We start from the raw sequence: 7,603 nt of genomic DNA, 5'->3' as shown, positions 1-7,603 counted from the left end.
TATTATAACTGCTGTCATACTGCTGCTGAAACTACCATAGCAACCCAATTTCGGATTTTGTATACCTACCATGTGCAGCACAAGTGTATATAGGCAAATGGACAACAATATTCGCACAATGCTCTAAAAAATATATTTTTATTGGATTAAAGCATATCTTGCGAGTGACCTATTTGGATATTGTGCCATCTAGCGGTCATATAGTAGAACGTTATTTTATATATATAATTTAAAATGAGGTATAATATCTCGTTTCTTTATTACTTACATTCTTCCAAAATGCAGGTACAACAGTTTTTGTTTCGAGGTCAGCCACTTTGTGGGAATCAAACGTATCCATTCCAACGACACCGAAGCAACGTTATCAATTTTCTTGATTGAAAACTTTGGACTTTGGATGATTGAAAAAATGTATAGAAAAACATTAACTATCCATTAAGACCGTCGTGCATGTTTATTTATAATCAGCAGTACTTTATGTGATTTATTAAGTGAATACTTATGATATTTGTACTTATGAAGGAGTAGGTATCCAGAAGTTATACAATCCATGTGTTTTCATTTTTCACTTCACGTGTAGGCTACTTCGGGCGATGATTCTACGTTTCAGATTTCCAGTCACTGAAATTTTAAGCTGAACGTTTTGTAAATTTGTATTTAAATCACACGAATCACTCACTGGTCGCCACATCATACTATTACTGTATGCTATGAACTGGTAACCCAGATGACATAATTTTCCCAATGAAACGCCTTAAAATTATTATTATTATTATTATTATTATTATGCATTAGAAGTACAAGATTACAATTAGAGTCACTAATTGTAATCACATTCTATCACATTCTATTGCTCATTGTTTCAATATGAGTGTATGAAACTGAAAGTACAGCCTTTATAAGGTACATAATATGTGCATTATATGTATAGTATTAAAATGCACAGCGTGTAAGAGATCTGAACTGGATTTGAATGTGTCAAGTGTGCATTGGGAGTGTATTCTTTTCTGCGTGAATCACCTCAGGCGGGTACTTAAGCTGTTCACAAAGATATATATCAGCTCCACATCTGAAGCCTCACTGATGTATTTCTAAAATGCTCTTTGGTCTTCGAGCGCTGAACTGATTGCTTCTTGCCGACACCTGTGCGAGCTGGAGGGTAATCCATCTTTTGTGTAAACGTGAGATGGCTGATTTACAAGAGAAACACATTTGCCGTGGAGGGAGCGCGGAGGGAGGGAGAGAAAGGGAGAGCGAAGATTGAAATTCGGGGGCGTTCTTTCAGTACAGAACATCCCTGAATGTGTTCCATCCTCATGGACATGCTGATGAACAACACCTCGGGACTGGAAACTAAGCGTGTTGGCGCATAACATTTTACAGTCAGGGAAGCATTGTTTACCGCTAAAATGTTTTAATGACTTTGACAGTCCTGTTAGCATACATCAATCCAGAGAGAGAAAGACGGTGAGAAGTGAAAGAGAGAGTGATAGAGACAAATAGAAATCAGTGACTAACAGTGTGGTTTTGATAACCACACTCATGATGACAAACAAAAGATAAGCAGTTGGGTTTTGCTGGAAAAGTAAAGGACATCTTAAATAAGTAAATTTGTCAAATTTGACGCTTACTAAAACAATCCCGTATAAGTGCCTTACTCAAAGGAAGTTACTCTGGAATGGTCCTACTGTCTGGTGTCAAATCCGGACTGTACCAATGATGACTCAGGGGGGCAGGCTTGCGGGGTGATTGGCTCTAGTATCACCCATGGATGGGAAAGTTTCAGTCTGCTGGGTTGACTATGCCCCATCCTGCACCACCGACCCCCACTGGTCGATTCGGGTGCTTGCAGTTCGACTGTTGAGTTGCACACAAAATGTCTTCCTCTGACTAGTGTATGTGTGAGCTCAACTTGACGACTACGGTCTGAACAGCAGCGTTGAGATCACATGCTTTTACTGCTTTTTAGAGGACATGTCTGTCTTTGGCCCCTCTGCAGCATGAGTAGAATTGGGCAGTCCAAATTTGGAATAAAAGGTGGAAAAGCTCCAGTACCGCCATGTCACACTGATGCCGCCCACGCTCACTCCTACACTCTCTCATGTGGCTACACCCAAATACGCTCTCCACATTAAACGCGAACCTGCTGCGGCTTGGAGGAAAGGGACGTACAACAGGACTTTTGTCAAGTGTACAACTGGCTCTATCATTGCCCTGAGATGGGAAGGTTTCAGCTGGGTGGGCTGGTCATGTCTCCTTGCGCACCAGCGCCCCCTACCGGTTGATTGGGTGCTCGCGGTTCAAAAGAACTGCGTTGGAGTCATCCCAGGTAAGGGTGTTTATGAAGAGGCTAAGAATGCTGCATTGTGGTGCTCTTTTCACTTGTGAAATTTAATGCCGGTGATTTAATGCTTCTCAAGGACTAATGGCTGGCTCTCCCAAATGAAGACTTGCATTGGCGGCCACGCCCTGGCTTTAAACCATGACAACGGATCCGTATTTCCCTCTGGTTTCCCTTTGTGTTTTAACCTCTATGGGGAGAAGTGGGGGAGAGAGAGAGAGCGAGTGTGTGTGTGTATATGTGTGTGTGTGTTGAGCAAATTGTGTTCAGATGGAAAAATGCACGACAGCGTTTCCAACTGTGTCAATTCTGCTCATTCTGAAATCTTCTGTTGTATAAGGCACTTTTGTAATGCCCTCAGACAAGTTCCACAGCGCGTGCAGTATATGCTTTTAGTTTCCTAAGAGCTCGGCGCTGCTAGCCTTTTGAAGAGAAATGATCTTCGCATGCAGTACAATGCTAAAGAGAGCAGTGCTTTTGGGCAGTGCCCTAACACTTTAATCTGAACCTCGCGAAGGAGGAGAAAAGCAGGCTGACTGCTCCTTGGAACCCGTTCAAAAGTGCTCAAAAGTGCTGGCTACATTACCAACAGCCATTCAGCAGAAAGGAGGCCCCTGCCTAAAACCGGGGACTGTCTCAGTCCAGTTCATTTGTGTAGATAGCGGGAGAATGATTTATGGCTGATTTCACAAAGCCGCTCTCCTGACAAATTATTTCTCGTCTGCCTCCTGGCACGCACAGGCTAACGCTCCCCACTAGAATGCACTTATAAACGCTTCCATTTCTCCGTGTCTCGCTCTCTGACCGGTGTTGTTTTATGCTGGTTCATCAATAAAAATTTTTAAAAAGTACGGGATCCAAAGGAAATCTGGTGCGTCACTTACGCGGCTGTTGATTCGGGGAGACGTTGCGGCTCTCCGAGTCCAGGTATTTTAAGGCGCTGGCATTATGCAAACGATCGCTTGGACGCCGCTCTGTGAGCTGACTGGCCGAGCGTGATTCAAGCTGAAGTACATTTACTGCTCAAAGCAACTCATCACCACAGGACCAGAAATGGAAGGTGACACTTAAATTTCTCATTTAGAGGCGGATTTATGATGGCACACATTCAAGTACTCTGAATTTACACACACACACACACACACACACACACACACACACACGCATACTCAAACACACATAGACACACACACACACGCGCACACACATACACATATGTTCTTGTGTACTCAAACACATATAAACACACAAATACTTCAGCATGCAGGAACAAAAACATGCACACGCACACACACTGCACATGTAGCATGTTCTGAATGTTTCTGCCTTTTGCATAAAAGCAGTGCACACGCTCAACCTTTACAAATACCTGTGGAGAGGTCAGTGTATTGAGGCATAGACTGTCTCCAAGTCTTTTCCTTTTCATGTTTGAGCTTTCCTGAGCCACAGACAGTGTAGCAGAGAGGGGGTTGGTATAGAGAGAAGAGAGTATGATCAGAAGTCCTGCTATGTGTTTCTTCCACCCATGAACTCAGCCAGCTGATTTCACTAATTAGTTCTACCCCCTGGCTTAAGAATTGTGTCAATTATCAAAACTCCGGGCGATTGGATCAAAACACTGAGATGGACTTTTACCTTCTGAACCTGGATTTTCCTCCTCTGCATTTGAGACAGCGTAACAGAGAGAGGTTCAGTACGACATAGAGGTGAACATGACCATGCGAGACAATGTAACGGAGAGGTTTGGTACGACATAGAGGTGAACATGACCATGCGAGACAGAATAACAGAGAGGTTTGTTATGGCACAGAGGTGAACATGACCATGCGAGACAGTGTAACAGAGAGAGGTTCAGTATGACATAGAGGTGAACGTGACCATGCGAGACAGTGTAACAGAGAGAGGTTCAGTATGGCACAGAGGTGAACATGACCATGCGAGACAGCGTAACAGAGAGAGGTTCAGTACGACATAGAGGTGAACATGACCATGCGAGACAGTGCAACAGAGAGGTTTGGTATGGCACAGAGGTGAACATGACCATGCGAGACAGTGTAACAGAGAGAGGTTCAGTATGGCACAGAGGTGAACATGACCATGCGAGACAGTGTAACAGAGAGAGGTTCAGTACGGTATAGAGGTGAACATGACCATGCGAGACAGAGTAACAGAGAGGTTTGGTATGGCACAGAGGTGAACATGACCATGCGAGACAGTGTAACAGAGAGGTTCAGTACGACATAGAGGTGAACGTGACCATGTGAGACAGTGTAACAGAGAGAGGTTCAGTACGGCACAGAGGTGAACATGACCATGCGAGACAGTGTAACAGAGAGAGGTTCAGTACGACACAGAGGTGAACATGACCATGTGAGACAGTGTAACAGAGAGGTTTGGTATGGCACAGAGGTGAACGTGACCATGTGAGACAGTGTAACAGAGAGGTTCAGTACGGCACAGAGGTGAACATGACCATGCGAGACAGTGTAACAGAGAGGTTCAGTACAACACAGAGGTGAACATGACCATGTGAGACAGTGTAACAGAGAGGTTCAGTACGGCACAGAGGTGAACATGACCATGCGAGACAGTGTAACAGAGAGGTTCAGTACGACATAGAGGTGAACGTGACCATGTGAGACAGTGTAACAGAGAGAGGTTCAGTACGGCACAGAGGTGAACGTGACCATGCGAGACAGTGTAACAGAGAGAGGTTCAGTACGACATAGAGGTGAACATGACCATGCGAGACAGTGTAACAGAGAGAGGTTCAGTACGACATAGAGGTGAACATGACCATGCGAGACAGTGTAACAGAGAGAGGTTCAGTACGGCACAGAGGTGAACATGACCATGCGAGACAGCGTAACAGAGAACGTGGTAGAGACGGGCGCGGAACACGAAGGCAACCCGCCTCGCCCTCCAGGCGCGGTTTTTCCGTTTCTCAGTCCGGTGCGCTCCGGTGAGCGGTGTGGACAGCGGCGCTAAACCCGAGCGGCCCTGTTCACAAAGCATAAGAGCTAACAGGTGTTTAATGTCAGAAGCGTTCTATTTGAGAAGCGGCGAAATAGAAACAGGCAGCGCTGGGGTTTTTTTTTTTTTTCATCTCTCCCCCACCAGCAGATTACAGGAAAATAGCCCAAGGAAGTGGAGACACTGAAACTGCAGCCTTCTGGTAAGTGTTCTTTCAAATATCACAAACCAGAAGAGGGACCAAAATGCAGGCTTTTGGGGGGGGGTGGGGGTGGGGGAATAGGGGGATGGGGGCTTTAAAAAAGACTAAAATAATGGATGCTTTCATGGAAATAAGCGTGGAGAAAAGGAAAGGAGTCAGTGGTAATGTAGATCAGACATGTATGAAGTTCTGTCTCAGCGCGGTTAGTTAAATATCCTTTAGCGTTTATCAAGGGAAGGCACTCTCCAGGAACCTAACAAGAGTCCCAATACGGCTATCTAAGAATACCCTGCTGTAATGGAGTAAAGATGTGCAAGCACCAAACTGCTTTTTTAATCTTTTTTAATCCAGGACTGTGCATCTGGTATTTGGAGAACTGTAGATATTAGTGCAGTCCATTGTGTGTATACTGTTATACAATTTGTGATATTAAATTGTATTAAGGCTTTCTCTCTATTTAGTCACCCCTCTAGGATCAACAGACAGAACAAAATAGAATAGAATAGAAGAAACTATTTTCCCAGTGGGAACTTCAGGGGAAGTAGCCAGCATACAATAAATTAAATAAAATACAAACGCGAACACAAATGGCTGAAATGGGGTTTCTCCGTAGGGTGGCAGGGCTTACTCTCCTTGATAGGGTGAGGAGCTCAGCTGTCCGAGAGGACCTCAAAGTAGAACCGCTGCTCCTCCGCATTGAAAGGTGGTTGAGGGCATCTGATAAGGATGCCTCCTGGGCGCATCCCTCTGGAGGTGTTCCGGGCTCGGCCACCGGGGAGGAGACCCAGGGGCAGACCTATGACATGCTGGAGGGATTATATCCAAAGGCTGGTCTGGGATCCCCTGGGAATCCACCTGGATGAGTTAGCGGAAGTCGCTGGGGAGAGGGACGTCTGGACTGTTCTGCTTGCCCCTTTGCCACCGCGACCTCTGACCTGGACTAAGCGGTTAGAGAATGGATGGATAGATGGACAACAAAATAATCATCTATTTTATGTCACTCCCTGGCCACCATACATTGCGAGTGGCAATAGCGCTTGTGCAGTGGCTACCATGTACCACCCACTTATGGGCTACAGTTTTCTGGTGTCTGAAGTGAGCCAGTACTATACACTATATACACTACCAACAGCTGGGAGAACCATGGCTGATGCTATACAATGATGCCACAATCCGTGATTGGAGGCATTGATGGGGCATGGATACTTACTCTTATAACCCTTTAAGTTGTTAAAATCACGAATATGTTATTAGAATGTTCTCAACTGAGCATTCTAATACCAATGTAACAATCACTACTGGCTATTGAAAGAAATGGAGTTCTAGAACACCAGACAGAATTTTGAAAAAAGCATTCCAAAAAAGCCACTTGAGGCTAGAGCCAAATGTTCTTTCCAATGGTCAGTTACAAGAAGATGAGATTCCTCTGAGTGGCCCACGGCTATCAACAACTGAAAGGCCTGCTGTTCAGCGGCCTGGTTCACATGGCAAGAGAAAATCAACCAAAATAACCTTCAGAAAGGTGTTAAAATAATATTTGGGATTTGATTCCCGCACCAGGAAATACCACTGGGTTGTCCCCAAAAGGACTACAGCTGGCTTTCTGCCCCAGTCCTAGGTAAAGCTCGACTTTTTCTATGTATCACACACACACACACACACACTCACACACACACACAGGCCCTTGTATATAAAGGAATTGCGATGCGGAGATTATATGAAACCCCTGGCTCCGAACTGCTTCGCGTGTAAATGACCTCGGTGTTCCGTTCCTGTCACTTTCGTCCACCATTAGGAGTCTGGGATGTTCTCTCCTTTTCCCTCCGGATACAGAAAAATCTGTTTCCACAATGCACAAAAGGATCCATTTGGTCTCTCCTTAAACGAGGCCAAGCCGGTGCGGCAGAAACACGTGAAGAAACAGAGTGAAGCAGGGTACACTGAGGCTCAGATAAACCCGTTAACACAGTTCAGACAATGCTCCATTCAGTTGATCCTTAAATACCTGCGTTGACCTACGCTGGTACGCTATAAACCAAAATAAACTGCATGAATTGCAGAAAAGTGTCTGCATGTTCCTCCCTGGA

This window comes from Anguilla anguilla, chromosome 7 (assembly GCF_013347855.1).
Source record: "Anguilla anguilla isolate fAngAng1 chromosome 7, fAngAng1.pri, whole genome shotgun sequence".
In the NCBI taxonomy this organism is placed as follows: domain Eukaryota; kingdom Metazoa; phylum Chordata; class Actinopteri; order Anguilliformes; family Anguillidae; genus Anguilla; species Anguilla anguilla.
The sequence above is the reverse complement of the archived record's forward strand: the minus strand, read 5'-3'. Positions refer to the sequence as shown.